Source organism: Pseudophryne corroboree, chromosome 10, assembly GCF_028390025.1.
Source record: "Pseudophryne corroboree isolate aPseCor3 chromosome 10, aPseCor3.hap2, whole genome shotgun sequence".
Lineage (NCBI taxonomy): Eukaryota > Metazoa > Chordata > Amphibia > Anura > Myobatrachidae > Pseudophryne > Pseudophryne corroboree.
The window spans coordinates 22,885,701-22,907,397 of record NC_086453.1 but is presented as its reverse complement, the minus strand read 5'-3'; the positions used below and the strand labels follow the sequence as shown (position 1 = coordinate 22,907,397).

Genomic DNA, 21,697 nt, shown 5'->3' with positions numbered 1-21,697 from the left:
GCCCATCTAGGAGTGGCACTGCAGTGTCACGCAGGATGTCCCTTCCAAAAAACCCTCCCCAATCAGCACATGATGCAAAGAAAAAGAAAAGAAAAAAGAGGTGCAAGATGGAATTGTCCTTGGGCCCTCCCACCCACCCTTATGTTGTATAAACAAAACAGGACATGCACACTTTAACCAACCCATCATTTCAGTGACAGGGTCTGCCACACGACTGTGACTGATATGACGGGTTGGTTTGGACCCCCCCCAAAAAAGAAGCAATTAATCTCTCCTTGCACAAACTGGCTCTACAGAGGCAAGATGTCCACCTCATCTTCACCCTCCGATATATCACCGTGTACATCCCCCTCCTCACAGATTATCAATTCGTCCCCACTGGAATCCACCATCTCAGCTCCCTGTGTACTTTGTGGAGGCAATTGCTGCTGGTCAATGTCTCTGCGGAGGAATTGATTATAATTCATTTTAATGAACATCATCTTCTCCACATTTTCTGGATGTAACCTCGTACGCCGATTGCTGACAAGGTGAGCGGCGGCACTAAACACTCTTTCGGAGTACACACTTGTGGGAGGGCAACTTAGGTAGAATAAAGCCAGTTTGTGCAAGGGCCTCCAAATTGCCTCTTTTTCCTGCCAGTATAAGTACGGACTGTGTGACGTGCCTACTTGGATGCGGTCACTCATATAATCCTCCACCATTCTATCAATGTTGAGAGAATCATATGCAGTGACAGTAGACGACATGTCCGTAATCGTTGTCAGGTCCTTCAGTCCGGACCAGATGTCAGCATCAGCAGTCGCTCCAGACTGCCCTGCATCACCGCCAGCGGGTGGGCTCGGAATTCTGAGCCTTTTCCTCGCACCCCCAGTTGCGGGAGAATGTGAAGGAGGAGATGTTGACAGGTCGCGTTCCGCTTGACTTGACAATTTTGTCACCAGCAGGTCTTTCAACCCCAGCAGACCTGTGTCTGCCGGAAAGAGAGATCCAAGGTAGGCTTTAAATCTAGGATCGAGCACGGTGGCCAAAATGTAGTGCTCTGATTTCAACAGATTGACCACCCGTGAATCCTTGTTAAGCGAATTAAGGGCTGCATCCACAAGTCCCACATGCCTAGCGGAATCGCTCCCTTTTAGCTCCTTCTTCAATGCCTCCAGCTTCTTCTGCAAAAGCCTGATGAGGGGAATGACCTGACTCAGGCTGGCAGTGTCTGAACTGACTTCACGTGTGGCAAGTTCAAAGGGCATCAGAACCTTGCACAACGTTGAAATCATTCTCCACTGCACTTGAGACAGGTGCATTCCACCTACTATATCGTGCTCAATTGTATAGGCTTGAATGGCCTTTTGCTGCTCCTCCAACCTCTGAAGCATATAGAGGGTTGAATTCCACCTCGTTACCACTTCTTGCTTCAGATGATGGCAGGGCAGGTTCAGTAGTTTTTGGTGGTGCTCCAGTCTTCTGTACGTGGTGCCTGTACGCCGAAAGTGTCCCGCAATTTTTCTGGCCACCGACAGCATCTCTTGCACGCCCCTGTCGTTTTTTAAAAAATTCTGCACCACCAAATTCAAGGTATGTGCAAAACATGGGACGTGCTGGAATTTGCCCATATTTAATGCACACACAATATTGCTGGCGTTGTCCGATGCCACAAATCCACAGGAGAGTCCAATTGGGGTAAGCCATTCCGCGATGATCTTCCTCAGTTGCCGTAAGAGGTTTTCAGCTGTGTGCGTATTCTGGAAAGCGGTGATACAAAGCGTAGCCTGCCTAGGAAAGAGTTGGCGTTTGCGAGATGCTGCTACTGGTGCCGCCGCTGCTGTTCTTGCGGCGGGAGTCCATACATCTACCCAGTGGGCTGTCACAGTCATATAGTCCTGACCCTGCCCTGCTCCACTTGTCCACATGTCCGTGGTTAAGTGGACATTGGGTACAACTGCATTTTTTAGGACACTGGTGAGTCTTTTTCTGACGTCCGTGTACATTCTCGGTATCGCCTGCCTAGAGAAGTGGAACCTAGATGGTATTTGGTAACGGGGGCACACTGCCTCAATAAATTGTCTAGTTCCCTGTGAACTAACGGCGGATACCGGACGCACGTCTAACACCAACATAGTTGTCAAGGACTCAGTTATCCGCTTTGCAGTAGGATGACTGCTGTGATATTTCATCTTCCTCGCAAAGGACTGTTGAACAGTCAATTGCTTACTGGAAGTAGTACAAGTGGGCTTACGACTTCCCCTCTGGGATGACCATCGACTCTCAGCGGCAACAACAGCAGCGCCAGCAGCAGTAGGCGTTACACGCAAGGATGCATCGGAGGAATCCCAGGCAGGAGAGGACTCGTCAGAATTGCCAGTGACATGGCCTGCAGGACTATTGGCATTCCTGGGGAAGGAGGAAATTGACACTGAGGGAGTTGGTGGGGTGGTTTGCGTGAGCTTGGTTACAAGAGGAAGGGATTTACTGGTCAGTGGACTGCTTCCGCTGTCACCCAAAGTTTTTGAACTTGTCACTGACTTATTATGAATGCGCTGCAGGTGACGTATAAGGGAGGATGTTCCGAGGTGGTTAACGTCCTTACCCCTACTTATTACAGCTTGACAAAGGGAACACACGGCTTGACACCTGTTGTCCGCATTTCTGGTGAAATACCTCCACACCGAAGAGCTGATTTTTTTGGTATTTTCACCTGGCATGTCAACGGCCATATTCCTCCCACGGACAACAGGTGTCTCCCCGGGTGCCTGACTTAAACAAACCACCTCACCATCAGAATCCTCCTGGTCAATTTCCTCCCCAGCGCCAGCAACACCCATATCCTCCTCATCCTGGTGTACTTCAACACTGACATCTTCAATCTGACTATCAGGAACTGGACTGCGGGTGCTCCTTCCAGCACTTGCAGGGGGCGTGCAAATGGTGGAAGGCGCATGCTCTTCACGTCCAGTGTTGGGAAGGTCAGGCATCGCAACCGACACAATTGGACTCTCCTTGTGGATTTGGGATTTCGAAGAATGCACAGTTCTTTGCTGTGCTGCTTTTGCCAGCTTGAGTCTTTTCATTTTTCTAGCGAGAGGCTGAGTGCTTCCATCCTCATGTGAAGCTGAACCACTAGCCATGAACATAGGCCAGGGCCTCAGCCGTTCCTTGCCACTCCGTGTGGTAAATAGCATATTGGCAAGTTTACGCTTCTCCTCCGACAATTTTATTTTAGGTTTTGGAGTCCTTTTTTTACTGATATTTGGTGTTTTGGATTTGACATGCTCTGTACTATGACATTGGGCATCGGCCTTGGCAGACGACGTTGCTGGCATTTCATCGTCTCGGCCATGACTAGTGGCAGCAGCTTCAGCACGAGGTGGAAGTGGATCTTGATCTTTCCCTAATTTTGGAACCTCAACATTTTTGTTCTCCATATTTTAATAGGCACAACTAAAAGGCACCTCAGGTAAACAATGGAGATGGATGGATTGGATACTAGTATACAATTATGGACGGGCTGCCGAGTGCCGACACAGAGGTAGCCACAGCCGTGAACTACCGCACTGTACTGTGTCTGCTGCTAATATAGACTGGTTGATAAAGAGATAGTATACTCGTAACTAGTATGTATGTATAAAGAAAGAAAAAAAAACCACGGTTAGGTGGTATATACAATTATGGACGGGCTGCCGAGTGCCGACACAGAGGTAGCCACAGCCGTGAACTACCGCACTGTACTGTGTCTGCTGCTAATATATAGACTGGTTGATAAAGAGATAGTATACTCGTAACTAGTATGTATGTATAAAGAAAGAAAAAAAAACCACGGTTAGGTGGTATATACAATTATGGACGGGCTGCCGAGTGCCGACACAGAGGTAGCCACAGCCGTGAACTACCGCACTGTACTGTGTCTGCTGCTAATATATAGACTGGTTGATAAAGAGATAGTATACTCGTAACTAGTATGTATGTATAAAGAAAGAAAAAAAAACCACGGTTAGGTGGTATATACAATTATGGACGGGCTGCCGAGTGCCGACACAGAGGTAGCCACAGCCGTGAACTACCGCACTGTACTGTGTCTGCTGCTAATATATAGACTGGTTGATAAAGAGATAGTATACTCGTAACTAGTATGTATGTATAAAGAAAGAAAAAAAAAACACGGTTAGGTGGTATATACAATTATGGACGGGCTGCCGAGTGCCGACACAGAGGTAGCCACAGCCGTGAACTACCGCACTGTACTGTGTCTGCTGCAAATATATAGACTGGTTGATAAAGAGATAGTATACTCGTAACTAGTATGTATGTATAAAGAAAGAAAAAAAAAACACGGTTAGGTGGTATATACAATTATGGACGGGCTGCCGAGTGCCGACACAGAGGTAGCCACAGCCGTGAACTACCGCACTGTACTGTGTCTGCTGCTAATATATAGACTGGTTGATAAAGAGATAGTATACTCGTAACTAGTATGTATGTATAAAGAAAGAAAAAAAAACCACGGTTAGGTGGTATATACAATTATGGACGGGCTGCCGAGTGCCGACACAGAGGTAGCCACAGCCGTGAACTACCGCACTGTACTGTGTCTGCTGCTAATATAGACTGGTTGATAAAGAGATAGTATACTCGTAACTAGTATGTATGTATAAAGAAAGAAAAAAAAACCACGGTTAGGTGGTATATACAATTATGGACGGGCTGCCGAGTGCCGACACAGAGGTAGCCACAGCCGTGAACTACCGCACTGTACTGTGTCTGCTGCTAATATATAGACTGGTTGATAAAGAGATAGTATACTCGTAACTAGTATGTATGTATAAAGAAAGAAAAAAAAACCACGGTTAGGTGGTATATACAATTATGGACGGGCTGCCGAGTGCCGACACAGAGGTAGCCACAGCCGTGAACTACCGCACTGTACTGTGTCTGCTGCTAATATATAGACTGGTTGATAAAGAGATAGTATACTCGTAACTAGTATGTATGTATAAAGAAAGAAAAAAAAAACCACGGTTAGGTGGTATATACAATTATGGACGGGCTGCCGAGTGCCGACACAGAGGTAGCCACAGCCGTGAACTACCGCACTGTACTGTGTCTGCTGCTAATATATAGACTGGTTGATAAAGAGATAGTATACTCGTAACTAGTATGTATGTATAAAGAAAGAAAAAAAAACCACGGTTAGGTGGTATATACAATTATGGACGGGCTGCCGAGTGCCGACACAGAGGTAGCCACAGCCGTGAACTACCGCACTGTACTGTGTCTGCTGCTAATATAGACTGGTTGATAAAGAGATAGTATACTACTAATATTATATATACTGGTGGTCAGGTCACTGGTCACTAGTCACACTGGCAGTGGCACTCCTGCAGCAAAAGTGTGCACTGTTTAATTTTAATATAATATTATGTACTCCTGGCTCCTGCTATAACCTATAACTGGCACTGCAGTAGTGCTCCCCAGTCTCCCCCACAATTATAAGCTGTGTGAGCTGAGCAGTCAGACAGATATATAATATATATAGATGATGCAGCACACTGGCCTGAGCCTGAGCAGTGCACACAGATATGGTATGTGACTGACTGAGTCACTGTGTGTATCGCTTTTTTCAGGCAGAGAACGGATATATTAAATAAACTGCACTGTGTGTCTGGTGGTCACTCACTATATAATATATTATGTACTCCTGGCTCCTGCTATAACCTATAACTGGCACTGCAGTAGTGCTCCCCAGTCTCCCCCACAATTATAAGCTGTGTGAGCTGAGCAGTCAGACAGATATATATAATATTATATATAGATAATAGATGATGCAGCACACTGGCCTGAGCCTGAGCAGTGCACACAGATATGGTATGTGACTGAGTCACTGTGTGCTGTGTATCGCTTTTTTCAGGCAGAGAACGGATTATAAATAAAACTGGTGGTCACTATCAGCAAAACTCTGCACTGTACTGAGTACTCCTAATGCTCCCCAAAATTAGTAAATCAAGTGTCTCTCTAATCTATTCTAAACGGAGAGGACGCCAGCCACGTCCTCTCCCTATCAATCTCAATGCACGTGTGAAAATGGCGGCGACGCGCGGCTCCTTATATAGAATCCGAGTCTCGCGATAGAATCCGAGCCTCGCGAGAATCCGACAGCGTCATGATGACGTTCGGGCGCGCTCGGGTTAACCGAGCAAGGCGGGAAGATCCGAGTCGCTCGGACCCGTGAAAAAAAACATGAAGTTCTGGCGGGTTCGGATTCAGAGAAACCGAACCCGCTCATCTCTAGTTAGCAATAACTTCACAAAGAGAACAGTATGGATATAGCAGCGCAGGCCAGCACGGAACAGGTTAAACAATGTATTTGCTCTCCCCCCCAATCTCTGGTAGCTGTAAAACAAGCGGAGATGGCTCTGTGCCTGTATGCAGCAGCTGAACTAAACTGGTGGGTCGGAAGGATAGTCCAAGGTCGCCTAAAGCAAATATTGGCTGCGCTTGATAGAACATCGAGGTGTCACTAAGCCCCAGTCCTGGAGCGATGCAGATTTTAGTCCAGCAGTTGTCTGTGTGGCGCTGCGCTCTTTATACTCGCAGTGACACCGTGGCTGATTGAGGACACATTGGCGCATTTCTGCATACACATGGCAAACGACGTGAAGATAACTACAGATAAAGGTGTTAGGGGCAGATTCATGAAAGCTTGGAGAGAGATAAAGTAAGAAATAAAGTACCGGCCAATCAGCTCCTAACTGCCATGTTACAGGCTATGTTTGAAAAATGACAGAAACTGGTTGGTTGCTACTTTGGGGGAGGTGTATCAGACATCAGCAAGAGATAAAGTGGAGAGTGATAAAGTATCAGCCAATCAGCTCCTAACTGCCATGTTACAGGCTGTATCTGAAACATGACAGGAGCTGGTTGGTTTGTACTTTATCTCTCTCCAATTTATCACTCTCCAACATTTGATACATCTCCTCCTGTATCTCTATCCACTTCATCTCTCTCCGGGGTTTGATAGATCTCCCCCAAAGTTAAATATCAGCACAGCACCCCTAGTGGCCATATCAATTTAGCGAAATACTGGCTTTAAATGAGTCAAAATAAAGATCAAATAAAACAAAGTGACTAGAGATAAAAGGAGAAACATTTTAGGAAATCTCTGGAGCGCATGAATCAAAGGTAGGCAACCTGTGGTTCTCCAACTGTTGTGCAACTACAAGCAGGGTCGGACTGGCCCACAGGGGTACCAGGGAAACCACCGGTGGGCCCCACTGCCTGAGGACCCACTCCTTCCTCTAGGGATCAGGTTCCGGACTCTGCACTTGTATTATACATGGTAGATATGTTGCATTACACTGCACTAGACTATTGTGTATTTCAAGCATCTGTGGAGGCTGGCCACACCCCCTTTGTAGGCTGGCCACACCCCCTTTGTAGGCTGGCCACACCCCTAAGTATGGGCCCCTATAACTGCATTCCCCCGGTGGGCCCTTCATGCCCCAGTCCGACACTGACTACAAGTACCAGCATGACCTGTTAACATATGCCAAACCTGCTGGAATTTGTAGTTTCAGGAAGAGCTTGCCCTGCTGTACCTACGAATATCTGTCAACCTGAGCTGAGCAAGCTTTCACGGTAATAAACAAAAATACACTGAACAAAACGAATTATATCCTAATACACATGTGCCTTTAATATACTATAGGCCTAAATAAAGCCTTCTGCACTTATCAAGCCATGAAATTCCTCAGAGATTTATGAGTTTCGGTAGGGAACGCATCATTATTCTACCACATATAACTGAACAAGAAACAGACAAAGAACAATGGGGGTCATTCCGAGTTGTTCGCTCTTTATTTTATTGTCGCAACGGAGCGAATAGTCGCTAATGCGCATGCGCAATGTCCGCAGTGCGACTGCGCCAAGTAAATTTGCTATGCAGTTAGGTATTTTACTCACGGCATTACGAGGTTTTTTCTTCGTTCTGCTGATCGTAATGTGATTGACAGGAAGTGGGTGTTTCTGGGCGGAAACTGTCCGTTTTATGGGTGTGTGCGGAAAAACGCTACCGTTTCTGGGAAAAACGCGGGAGTGGCTGGAGAAACGGAGGAGTGTCTGGGCGAACGCTGGGTGTGTTTGTGACGTCAAACCAGGAACGACAAGCACTGAACTGATCGCAGATGCCGAGTAAGTCTGAAGCTACTCAGAAACTGCTAAGAAGTGTCTATTCGCAATTCTGCTAATCTTTCGTTCGCAATTTTGATAAGCTAAGATTCACTCCCAGTAGGCGGCGGCTTAGCGTGTGCAAAGCTACTAAAATCAGCTTGCGAGCGAACAACTCGGAATGACCCCCAATAGATTTAAACTTTCTTTTGAATTGAACATATACGGTGAGACTATTTTTAGGTGTGCATTTACGGAAATAGGTTATTGATGTATTTGTTGCAATATATAACCATAATTGCCTATTTTGCTAACCCACATTTCCTCCTCAGCAACCGAGGGGCTCACACAAAGAGATACTTTCTCTATTCATTCCTCCCTGCTTGAAAATGAATTTAGTAACGAGCGAAGAAAGTTTCCAGCTCATCCCACTGCAGGGGGGAAGGCGACCATGCGCTGGAATTTTCAGGAATAGAGAGAGAGAGGGAGAGGGAGAGGGAGAGGGAGTGCTGGAATTCTCTAAACTGAAAAGAACAAATGGGTCATTTAAGTATCGTTGGGTAGTGGCTACAAAACACATTAAGACTGCAGAACATTGGCAGAAATCCGTTGTTTTTATTAATCTACATTTTGCAGCTGAGAGTCATTTGGAATTGGATGGGAGGGGGGAGCGTTCAGCACCCACGTGGGGAGTATTAACACTTCTGGCGCAATGAAGGGGATCTGTTATAGCAGAGCTGTGTACAAAGCATTGTAGGGTCTTTATAGTCCAGTCAATCTTCACCACAATAAAGTTTTTGAATTTGGCTCTATCAGTGCAACTTCAACAGATACAGATACAACTTTTTCTTTTTCTGCTTTTCCCACTTACGCCGCATACACACGGTACGATTCTAGCTATCGATATGGACTACATAGGTGGTCATTCCGAGTTGTTCGCTCGCTAGCCGTTTTTAGCAGCCGTGCAAACGCTATGCCGCCGCCCACTGGGAGTGTATTTTAGCTGAGCAGAAGTGCGAACGAAAGGATCGCAGAGCGGCGGCAAAGTTTTTTTGTGCAGTTTTAGAGTAGCTCAAAACCTACTCAGCGCTTGCGATGACTTCATACTGTTCAGTTCCTGTTTTGACGTCACAAACACGCCCTGTGTTCGGCCAGCCATGCCTGCATTTTTCCTGGCATGCCTGCCTTTTTCTTGGCACGCCTGCGTTTTTTCGAACACTCCCTGAAAACGGTCAGTTGCCACCCAGAAACGCTCACTTTATGTCAATCACTTTGCAGCCAGCAGTGCGACTGAAAAGCTTCTCTAGACCTTGTGTGAAACTACATCGTCCGTTGTAATATACGTCGCGCGTGCGCATTGCGCCGCATACGCATGTGCAGAAGTGCCGTTTTTTTGCCTCATCGCTGCACAGCGAACGAATGCAGCTAGCGATCAACTCGGAATGACCCCCATAATCTATAGCGGCGTTAGAAAAACTAGTGCATATCATACCGTGTGTATAGAACCAACGATGAACGATGCTCGCTCCCGTATATAGCCATCACACCGTTTGTAGGCCCCTTAACTCTCCAGTTGCAAAATATTAATACAATAGTAATTATTTAAATGACTTAAAACAGAGAATTGCCCAGCGGGCCCAGTAACGGCTGTGTGCTTGCTTCTGTGGTAGTTACACTTTGCTGTTGCAACTTCCCACCGATTCATGGGTAATAAATAATATATTTTGCAGAACATCTCATGCACATTTGGATGGATTGTTCCCCATGTTATCACCATTTAGTCAGACAACAATTACATTTGTTTAAATGTCGGTCAGTCTACCCAAAACAGCCAGGGGGCACATCGGCTGAAAGACCCCAAATGATGCATTGATGATGCAATATGAGTGTCTGGATGTCTCACGCCCTATACAGGCAGCAGGTTCGGTCGCTCAGTCTGAAGGCCGGCATGCAAAGGCTGTCTGTCCATTGACGCTACAACACGAATACAAATTTATCAAACTTCACGTAAAAGCCTAGAAATGTATCATTCTTCATATCAAAGCATTGTTAAATGCTTTTTTTTAGTGGCTAAGGACCTCATTCCGAGTTGTTCGCTCGCTAGCTGCTTTTAGCAGCAGTGCAAACGCTAAGCCGCCGCCCTCTGGGAGTGTATCTTAACTTAGCAGAAGTGCGAACGAAAGGATCGCAGCGCTGCTACAAAAAAAGATTGTGCAGTTTCTGAGCAGCTCGAGACTTACTCCTAGCTAGCGATCACTTCAGACTGTTCAGTTCCTGTTTTGACGTCATGAACACGCCCTGCGTTCGGGCAGCCACGCCTGCGTTTCCCCAGGCACACCTGCGTTTGTATCTGACACGCCTGCGTTTTTCCACACACTCCCCGAAAATGGTCAGTTACCTCCCAGAAACACCCACTTCCTGTCAATCACTCTGCGGCCAGCAGTGCGACTGAAAAGCGTCGCTAGACCGTGTGTGAAACTGCATCACCTGTTGTGAAAGTACGTTGCTCGTGCGCATTGCGCCCCATACGCATGCGCAGAAGTGCCGTTTTTTTGCCTGATCGGTGTGCTGCGAACGAAAGCAGCTAGCGATCAACTCGGAATGACCACCTATGTACTATAAGAACAATCAGACAGTGCGACATGAGCTATGATAAGAGAAAATGCGTAACAATGAATTGATGGCTTATGCAATCACTTTTGGACCCGCCAGAGATATTGTACGTGCATAACCAGCGCTCCAAATTTGTGGGAGCACCAAGTATCCCCGAAACCCAAATGTGGCTGTTTTCTAAGGATTTAGGGGTCTATTTACTTAAGCCTTGGATGGAGATAAAGTGAACGGAGCTAAACTACCAGTCAATCAGCTCCTAACTGTCATTTTTCAAACCCAGCCTGTGACATGACAGTTAGGAGCTGATTGGCTGGTAGTTTATCTCCATCCATTTTATCTCCATTCAAAGCTTAGTAAATAGACCCCTTACTTTATTCTAAATAGGCCCCTCATTGCTTCCTAAACCACTGCTGGTCCTTAGGGAACACTGTCCTTGCACGTGACACTTGACATAATCCCCAGTCCTGACTGTTTACCTCCCCAGTTCCCTTCTTGCACCACTGCCCCCCTCTCTCACCTAAACATAAATCAATTTAAAAAGCCTCCCATTGGGCAATTATGGAAAGCGACGTATAGCGTATTGCCGCAGCGTGAATTTTTCCAATTTTATGTTCTTTCAGAGTTAGTCTGCAATAATCTCTCATTGTTCCTGGCTGTAGACCTAGTGTCGGCCAAGCAGCATGTGATTATTGCATGCTCCTGCTTAGATAGAGGGGCAGGACGGGGGGGGATACAGCATAAAATAAGCAGATGAAAGAAATCCAAGACTGGGATATTTAGGAATATAGATGTAAAGAGAGAGAAAGAGAGAGAGCGAGAAAGAGAGAGAGAGAGAGAGAGAGAGAGAGAGAGAGAAAGAGATAAACAGAGTGACTGAGGGGAGAGGGGTTTGGCTGGGAGGAACAGATAATGCCAAATAGGGCAAGAGGAATAGAAAGTGAGAGACAGACGGATAAGTGAGGGACAGAAGTACTAGGCAGTCTGAGACACACGCAAGGAGAGGGGTGTAGGGAAAGTTACATAGGGGAGCAGGAGGCGGAGCCGGAAAAGTTTGGAAAAGTGTAAACAGAATCATTTTTGTGGCTTGCAAATGCCCAGGCACTGGCTGATTGACAGCTGAACCCAGGACAACCACCTTATCCCCCACCCAGACCCTGGAGGGAGCTGACAGGAAACTTCTTTTGCAAAGTCTTGGTGAGAAAGTTTCTTGTATGTACTATTTCTGTGTGTTGTGTCTGTGTGTTGTGTCTGTGTGTTGTTTCTGTGTGTTGTGTCTGTGTGTTGTGTCTCTGTGTCAGACCGCTACGCAGTTGTTACTAAACTTAGACACTACTACTAGAATTCTAATTTTGTTTCTGCAATCTTACAGTATATCTTATATAACCCAATATGACTCCACTAGAGGTATTGGCAGCTGGGGGACCCCTCTTCTTGTGCCTTTCCTGCTTTACTGTACAGAGATTAACCCTTGTCTGCAATGCTGCAGTATAATTGAGGTCACCTGTTGTTCCTGCAGGGTTGAAAATTGAAATATGCTTCTTCGGAAGGGGCTCTATCATGTAAAATAGGAATGGTGGACTGATGAGAAATGTATTACGCTTTTATGTCTAACATTATATATACAGTGTATGATAAATAGAGGAGTTAATATTTTATGACACAGAACAGGGGTCTCTGAATGGAAAGTGGAATCTGTTCATTGTTCTACAATTCTCTGGGGGGGTTTCTGCACTGTAAAATGATTCCTTATTTACTTATTTCTGATGGGCCAATGATGGGAAAAAATAAAACAATATTTTTTATGGAAATCTGTTACGCAATATATTTAATGTCATATTTATTGCATGCAGATTTCTGTATTACAGATTGTGTTGCCAGTTATAATACATGAGAAGCGCAGTTTATATTTAGTTTAGAGGCGCCGTACACGAGGCTGTTGGAGAATATTTTCCAGTGACACCATGCAGGGTGGTTATTGCAGGAAGAGTCATGTTTTCCATATGTGCGCAGGTACAGACATTAATACAATAGTCTCACAGTTACTGTGCAATGCCTTCTGTTCTGTACATGGGTAAACTTGCCATATTTATCATGATGACCCTGGCAACTGGGCAATTACCCTAGCAACCAGCAATTGCCCTAGCAACCAGTAATGGCCTTGGTAACCCGAGATAACACTAGCAACTAGTGATGACCCTAACAGCCAGTGTTGCCCGTGGCAACCAGAGATGTCCCATGCAACTGAAGATTGCCCTGGCAACCACCAGTTGCCCTGGAAACTAGCAATGGCCCTGGCAACCAGTAATGGCCTTTGTAACCAGAGATGACATTTGCAACTGGCGATGACCCTAACAGCCAGTGTTGGCCCTGGCAACCAGAGATGACACTAGCACGTGGCGATGTCCCTGACAACCAGTTCTGGCCATGACAACCAGAGATCTCCCATACAACTGGAGATTTCCCTGGCAATCGGCAATGGCCCTGGCAACTAGCAATGACCCTGACAACGAGTGATGGACCTAGCAACCAGAGATGGGCCCTGCAGCTGGAGATGACCCTGTCAATCAGCGATGGCCCCGGCAACCACCGATGACCCTAGCAACCGAAGATGGTTGCCCTGTCAAAAACCAAAAAGATGACCCTTACAACTGGTGATGACCCTAGTGACAACCAGAGATTACCATAGCTAGTGAAGTTGACCCTGGCAACTGACAATCAGCATAAATTCTCTGACCATTGTGTTTGAAAATGACAGTTGGGAGCTGATTGGCTGGAGCACCATTTTCATTCACCATTTATCATTCCTATTGAGCGATAACAAGAACAGCACTCATTGATAAATCTGCCCCTAACGGCCTTATCCAGAGATGTATGTAAAATCGATGGTTTACGCACATCTCCGATGGCGAAAGAGCTGAACGGCGCCAGATCACTCGCATTGCCCCTAAGGCTCTGCTGTGGCCATTTGGTAGCGGGGCGTGATGATAACCCCACTTTCTGGGTGTGCCAAGGACAACGGCTGTGTCCTTAGATGCAGGTTCACTGGCTCCGGAAGTGTGAAAACACAGACCGCCCTGGGTAACCTGAGGGTTACTGAGATGACCGATGTCCACACAGTTGCTGAGCGAAATGGAGGAACTATATAAAAGAATAAAAGCGCATCTGCATAAAGAAAAAAGTCATTTGCTTCCCCCTTGCGCAGTCTGCTGAAATAGTTAATACAAAACCTCCCCCTGTCCTGATAACGGTGTCTAGATGCCATCCCATAATAGTCTGCTAAAGTGCTCCGGTTATCTGCACACAATTCCTAGTGAGCGGGGAACACATGTTACAAGACAGGCCACAGCATGGCGGTTAAAAGTCACCAAAAATTAACTTATAGTAAAAAAATAAAAATAAATAAAAAATCAAATTGTTTGTTGGTTTGAAAAACTTCAGCAATAAATAAATAAATAAATAAGTAAAAAAAAATTTTTATAAAAATAAACAATACATAAAAATAATAATAAATAATAGTAATAAATAAAATAATAATAATAAAAAATAAATAAATAAAAATAATAATAATAATAATAAATAATAGCAATAAATAAAAATAAATAAATAAGTAAAAATGATATAGATAGATAGATAGATAGATAGATAGATAGATAGATAGATAGATAGATAGATAGATAGATAGATAGATAGATAGATAGATAGATAGATGTATCTTATATGATAATGTCTGACTTGTTACTAGTCAGGGGTTTTGGGTAAAGATTAGCAACATTATTTCTAAGCTGATGCCAAAATCCTCTGCTGGTTCTGCATGTGAGTGGCGCCACGTTCCGCCTTACACTGGTGGGTTTTGGGCTGAGTTGTAGCCAGCAGATGCAGAGCTGAGAGCCTGCAGCAGGAAAGTGGGAGAGATCCTATTTAGGAGGGGATGGGAAGGACACACATTCTTCGCTAGGGACAAGTTGGTATAAATATAAAGGTCTGAGGCTTGCCAGTGTCTATATATATTACCAGTGCTAAGCTGACCCCGAGGAAATGATGGGATCCTGGCAGAGCTTAAGTCTTCAGGTTATACTACACTGCACAGGGGCAAACGCAGGATTTCTGGAGGGGGGTTTCCAAATGTTTGAGTTTATATTTTATTTTAGAGCGATTGTCAGCAACCCCTGAAGGACGCTTAGTTAGCATGTAACAGGCTATAGTCTCCCCCAAACACAGTGCACTTTGGGGGTCATTTCGAGTTGATCGCTAGATGCATTCATTCGCTGTGCAGCGATGAGGCAAAAAAGGCACTTCTGCACATGCGTATGTGGCGCAATGCGCACGTGCGACGTACTATTACAACGAACATTGTAGTTTCACACAGGTTCTAGCGATGCTTTTCAGTCGCACAGGCAGCCGCAGAGTGATTGACAGGAAGTGGGAGTTTCTGGGTGTCAACTGACCGTTTTCAGGGAGTGTTCGGAAAAACGCACGTGTGACAGAAAAAATGCAGGCGTAACTGGGCGAACGCAGGGCGTGTTTGTGACGTCAAAACAGGAACTGAATGGTCTGAAGAGAACGCAAGAGCTGAGTAGGTATTGAGCTACTCTAAAACGGCACAATAAAACTTTGTAGCCACTTTGCGATCCTTTCGTTCGCACTTCTGCTAAGCTAAAATACACTCCCAGTGGGCGGCGGCATAGCGTTTGCATGGCTGCTAAAAACTGCTAGCGAGCGAACAACTCGGAATGACCACCTTTATGTAATGCAGTAACATTTGCAGGCCCAATGATCACAGGAAGTCACTTACTAATGATTGGCATGAAATTCCTACTTCATTTTAGTCCCGATTTTCATTGGATTGTCCCAATGTTTTTTCAGCCTATCGGACGTAGGCATGGAATAGTCTCTGGGGATGCAGAGCTGGTAAATCTAACCAAGTTATGCGGAATATTGTTTTTTTGTGGATCTTGTAGCACTACAACACCCATCATGGCAAAGTCGTGAAGATGATTATAGCCTGATTGTTTCCACTTAATTCTCTTTAATAAATCTTACATTTTAAAAATCTAAAATATATTTTAAGAAATACTGATAATCCGCAAACAAAAGAGGAATTTGTTCACACAATTGGGCAATAATAAAAAACAGGAACATTTACAGAAACAAATCCTTTAAAAACAGGATATGGCCCTTTTTGCATGAAACCCCCAACACTGGATCCCCAGTATTCTTCTAGTTGATGGGATTGATCCCGTGAAAACATTTATAGGGGCCGCTTTCTTCTCTGAAGGATTGGTCCCTGGATCATCCATTCTTATTTAATCGTGTTGTAGGAGGGTTCCTAACATGTAACATGTGCAAAGAGAGTTAGATTTGGGTGGGGTGTGTTCAAACTGAGATTAAAATTGCAGTGTAAAAATAAAGCAGCCAGTATTTACTCTGCACAGGAACAATATAACCTACCCAAATCTCTGCACATGTTACATCTGCCCCATCTACACTGCAGCGTGGTATTGCCCATTAGTGTGCTTTTTTGGTTTGCTAACAACTCTAAAAAAAAAAAACATAGTGCCAACTTTTAAAGGTTTGTCCATGGAAACTTTTTTTTATTATTGAACAATGTTTCAGGGGCAAATGCAGGATTTCTGGAGGGGGGTTTCCAAATGTTTGATGTTAAAGCGATTGGTCATTGGTAGCAACGCCGCTGCAGCAGTCCTCTCTCCTTCTGTATTGGCTGGCCGGCGCTGCTGTGAATGCTGGGATGCGGTTTACCTCATCCCAGCATTCTCAGCAGCGGGCAGCCAATACGGAAGGAGGGGTGAGTGCTGCAGCGGCGCCTCTAACACTTACATAGCGCTGCTGCGGCTCCAGTCCCCCTCCTTCCTCCTCCTTCTCACCTGCGGCTGCCCGGGATCTCTGCCAGCACGAGGAACCTGACTGCCAGCGGGAGAGATGGTAAGTCTCTCTCTCTCTCCCCTTCTGTCTCTCTCTCTTTCTCTCTCTCTCATGTGTCTGCCGCAATGTGTAAAAAGGGGGACTGGCTGCCGTAATGTGTAAAAAGGGGGACGCTGGCTGCCGTAATGTGTACAAAAAGGGGACGCTGTCTGCCGTAATGTGTAATAAGGGGACGCTGTCTGCCGTAATGTGTAATAAGGGGGACGCTGTCTGCTGTAATGTGTAATAATAAGGGGACGCTGTCTGCTGTAATGTGTAATAAGGGGACGCTGTCTGCTGTAATGTGTAATAAGGGGGCGCTGTCTGCCGTAATGTGTAATAAGGGGGACGCTGTCTGCTGTAATGTGCAAAACGGGGGACACTGTCTGCTGTAATGTGTAATAAGGGGACGCTGTCTGCCGTAATGTGTAAAAAAGGGGACACTGTCTGCCGTAATGTGGAAAAAGGGACGCTGTCTGCTGTAATGTGTAAAAAGGGGACGCTGTCTGCCGTAATGTGTAAAAAGGGGGACACTGTCTGCCGCAATGTGGAAAAAGGGGATGCTGTCTGCCGTAATGTGTAAAAAGGGGCTCTACCTGGTGTAGTGGCGCTACTGTGCAGCGTAATTTGAATAATGGAGACTACTATGCACCATAGCATGAATTAGCATTATTTTGTGGCCACGCCCCTTCCCCATGAAGCCACATCTCTATATATTTTTCGCTCGCCTGCGGCGCACACTGCTCCTGTTTTGCCTGGGGGGGGCGCCAATGCCGTTTCTTGCACACAGCGCTAAAATACCTAGTTACGGCACTGTACAGTACGTCAGACATTTGCAGGCCCAATGATCACGGAAAGCCTCTTACTAGGGGCCTAATTCAGACCTAATCGCAAAAGCAAAATCTATCTCTAATGGGCAAAACCATGTGCACTGCAGGTGGGGCAGATGTAACATGTGCAGAGAGCAGTGGTGTAACTAGACATTTTTCTCCCCCAAGCCAAAAAATTCTCTGGCGCCCATCTCTCATAATTGGCACTATGAAAGTGAAGAATTTGCGCGCGCCGCAGGCGCACCAAAAAGGGGTGTGGCTTCATTAAAATGGGTGTGGCTTCGCTGAAAGTTGCATGCCATTGTAGGAAAAGACTACCTTATACCCAATTTTGCAACCTGCACGCCGAGACATTGGCGACCACAGGAAAAAAAATTATCCTGATTCATGCCCCTTACATTATTTGTCATTATTCCTTCTTATAGTAATGCCCAGTATACATTATGCCACACACTGCAATGGCCCTTAGACATTATGCCACACAATAATGCCTATTACACATTATGCCATACCGCAATGCCCATTATAAATTATACCACACACTGCAGTGTCCCTGAGACATTATGCCTCATACAATGCCCGTGATACAGTATACCACACACCGTTATGCCTGTGACACATTATGCCACACACCGCAATGCCCATTATATATTATACCACACACTGCAATGCCCGTTATATATTATGCCACACACCGCAGTGCCCGTTATATATTATGCCACACACCGCAATGCCAATTACATATTAAGCCCTACAGTAAGGCTTCTAATTACTTTTAAATTACCTGATCGTTGCCAGGGGTTTCATGATCTTGGTTCCATGCACGGTGCCAGGGTTTTCATGCTCAGGGTGTCATGCTCGTTGCCAGGGGTTTCATGCTCAGGGTGTCATGCTCGTTGCCAGGGGTTTAATGCGCTGGGTTTTATGCTCGTTGTCAGAGGTTTCAAGCGCTGGGTGTCAAGCTCGTTGCCAGGGGGTAATGCTTGTTGCCAGGGATTTCATGCACTGGGTGTCATGGGAACTAATACTGCCCAAACCGCTTCCCGCTGTTTAGTGTGCTGCGGGCACTGCTGCCCGATCCCCTCGTTGCTGCTACTGCTGCTGCCCCCGCCGCTCTACGGTAGCAGGATGGCAGGGCTGCAGGGTGCCGCCGGCAGCGGCCAGCGCTATGTGCTCCCGCGGGTCTCGGCACCTCCTAGATGCTAGAGGTCAAGTATGACCTCTAGCATGTCTCCTCCATGGTGGTGGCCATCTTGGAAGGGACATTTAGCAGATTCACATGCGGATGACTAGTCCGCATCTCAATCTGCTCTGGATCAGTGGCGGCACCCCCGCAGCCCTGCGCCTCCAAGCCTCCACAGTGGCTGCGGGGGCAGTAGTTACGTCACTGGCAGAGAGAGTTAGATTTGGGTGGATTATGTTGTTTCTGTGCAGGGTAAATACTGGCTGCTTTATTTTTATAATGCAATTTAGATTTCAGTTTGAACACACCCCACCCAAATCTATCTCTCTCTGCACAGGGCCGGCTCTAGGCATGTTCGAATAGAGCGGCCGCGCAGGGCGCCACCCTTAATGGGCGCCGCGCGCTGGCGCCGCCATATTCGAAGCTGGAGCCGGCCCTGTGTGTGCAGCGTTGTCCCGTCCGTGTGTGCGCTATGCGCGCTGCGCGGCGCCGGTGTCTATCGTCAGACGCCGGCGCCGCGCATAGCGCACACAAGTGGCCGCCCGCCCACCCGCACCCGGACCCTCACTCGGACCCTCACTCTCCCGCCCGCCAGCACTCCCGCCAGCACTCCTCCTCCCCCTCTCAGCGCCTCAGGTATTTGGTGGGGGGGGGGTCGCACATTTATGGATCGCACTGTGGGGGCATTTATCTGGCACTGTGGGGGGCATTTCTGGCACACTGGGGGCATATCTGGCACACTGGGGGCATATCTGGCTCTGTGGGGGCATTTCTGGCACTGTGGGGGGCATATCTGGCTCACTGGGGGCATATCTGGCTCACTGGGGGCATATCTGGCTCTGTGGAGGCATATCTGGCACTGTGGGGGCATTTATCTGGCACTGTGGGGGCATTTATCTGGCACTGTGGGGGCATTTTTGGCAATGTGGGGGCATTTCTGGCAATGTGGGGGCATTTCTGGCACCGTGGGGGCATATCTGGAACACTGGGGGCATATCTGGCACACTGGGGGCATATCTGGCACACTGGGGGCATATCTGGCTCTGTGGGGGCATATCTGGCTCTGTGGGGGCATTTCTGGCACTGTGGGGGGCATTTCTGGCACTGGGGGGCATATCTGGCACTGTGGGGGGCATATCTGGCACTGTGGGGGCATTTATCTGGCACTGTGGGGGCATTTATCTGACACTGTGGGGGCATTTATCTGACACTGTGGGGGCATTTCTGGCACCGTGGGGGCATTTCTGGCACCGTGGGGGCATTTCTGGCACACTGGGGGCATTTCTGGCACTGTGGGGGGCATATCTGGCACTGTCTGGGGCATATCTGGCACTGTCGGGGGCATATCTGGCACTGTCGGGGGCATTTCTGGCACTGTCGGGGGCATTTCTGGCACTGTCGGGGGCATATCTGGCACTGTGGGGGTATTTATCTGGCACTGTGGGGGCATTTATCTGGCACTGTGGGGGCATTTATCTGGCACTGTGGGGGGCATTCATTTATCTGGCACTGTGGGGGGCATTCATTTATCTGGCACTGCGGTGGGGGGGACATTTATCTGTGCACTGTGAGGGGGCATTAATGTATCTGGCACTGTGGGGGCATTTCTGGCACTGTGGGGGCTTATCTGCGCTGTGGGGGCATTTATGTATCTGCACTGTGGGGGCATGTATGTATCTGGCACTGTGGGGGCATTTCTGTATCTGGCACTGGGGGGGCATATCGGCACTGTGGGGGTATTTATGTATCTGGCACTGTGGGGGCATATCTGGCACTGGGGGCATTAATGTATCTGACACTGTGGGGGGCAATAATGCATCTGGCACTGTGTGGGCACTTATGCATCTGGCACTGGGGGCATTAATGCATCTGGCAATGTGTGGGCATTTATGTATCTGGCACTGGGGGCATTTATGTATCTGGCCCTGTGGGGGCATATCTGGCACTGTGGGGGCAATTTTATATATGGCACTGTGGGGACATATCTGGCACTGTGTGGGCACTTATGTATCTGGCACTGTGTGGGCATTTATGTATCTGGCACTGTGGGGGGCATATCTGCACTGTGGAGGCATTTATGTATCTGGCACTTTGGGGGCATTTATGTATCTGAACTGTGGGTGCATATCTGGCACTGTGTGGCCATTTATGTAGCTGGCACTGCTGGGGGGCATGTCACGTGTAGCTGGCACTGCTGGGGGGGGGCATGTCGCGTGTAGCTGGCACTGCTGGGGAGCATGTCGCGTGTAGCTGGCACTGCTGGGGGGCATGTCACGTGTAGCTGGCACTGCTGGGGGGCATGTCACGTGTAGCTGGCACTGCTGGGGGGGCGGGGGCATGTCACGTGTAGCTGGCACTGCTGGGGAGCATGTCACGTGTAGCTGGCACTGCTGGGGGGCATGTCACGTGTAGCTGGCACTGCTGGGGGGCATGTCATGTAGTGTTCCCGCTAGGCGTCTGTGGCTAGGCAATGTGTCTCAGTTATCTCCCTGGTGCAATGCGTCTCAGTGCTGTGCCTGGCGCAAAGTGTATAGGAGGTTCTACCTGGTGCAGTGTGTATTAGCTGCACTACTGTGTGGTGTAATGCAAATTGCCACTATTATGTGGCCACGTACCTTCCCCACGAAGTAACTCCCCTTCATTTTTGCTGCGCGCCTTCGGCGCGCACTGTCCATTCTTTGACATATAGGTATGGGAACAACAAGCAGTATGTACATCATTTTGCCCTCCTAACTTAAAAATGTGCCCTCCCTGTGATCAGCACCATGCCCTAAAAAGTGAACACTATCATGTGTAGCTGGCACTGCTGGGGGGCATTACATGTGTAGCTGGCACTGCTGCGGGGCATGTCATGTGTAGCTGGCTAGCTGGCACTGCTGCGGGGCATGTCATGTGTAGCTGGCACTGCTGCGGGGCATGTCATGTGTAGCTGGCACTGCTGCGGGGCATGTCATGTGTAGCTGGCACTGCTGCGGGGCATGTCATGTGTAGCTGG

General features: G+C 47.4%; 1 protein-coding gene across 3 annotated transcripts in view; it reads left to right on the top strand.

The window, feature by feature from the left end:
- Window positions 1-11,660: 11,660 nt before the first annotated feature.
- Window positions 11,661-21,697, top strand: part of FXYD1 (FXYD domain containing ion transport regulator 1) — a 45,772-nt gene continuing 35,735 nt past the window's right edge. Inside the window, exon 1 of one of the 3 annotated variants that reach the window (XR_010188521.1) lies at window positions 11,661-11,964. The gene's annotated coding sequence lies outside the window, so the exon portion shown is untranslated. The remainder of the gene's footprint in view (window positions 11,965-21,697) is intronic. The other 2 variants (XM_063942219.1, XM_063942218.1) reach the window with 2 other exon arrangements.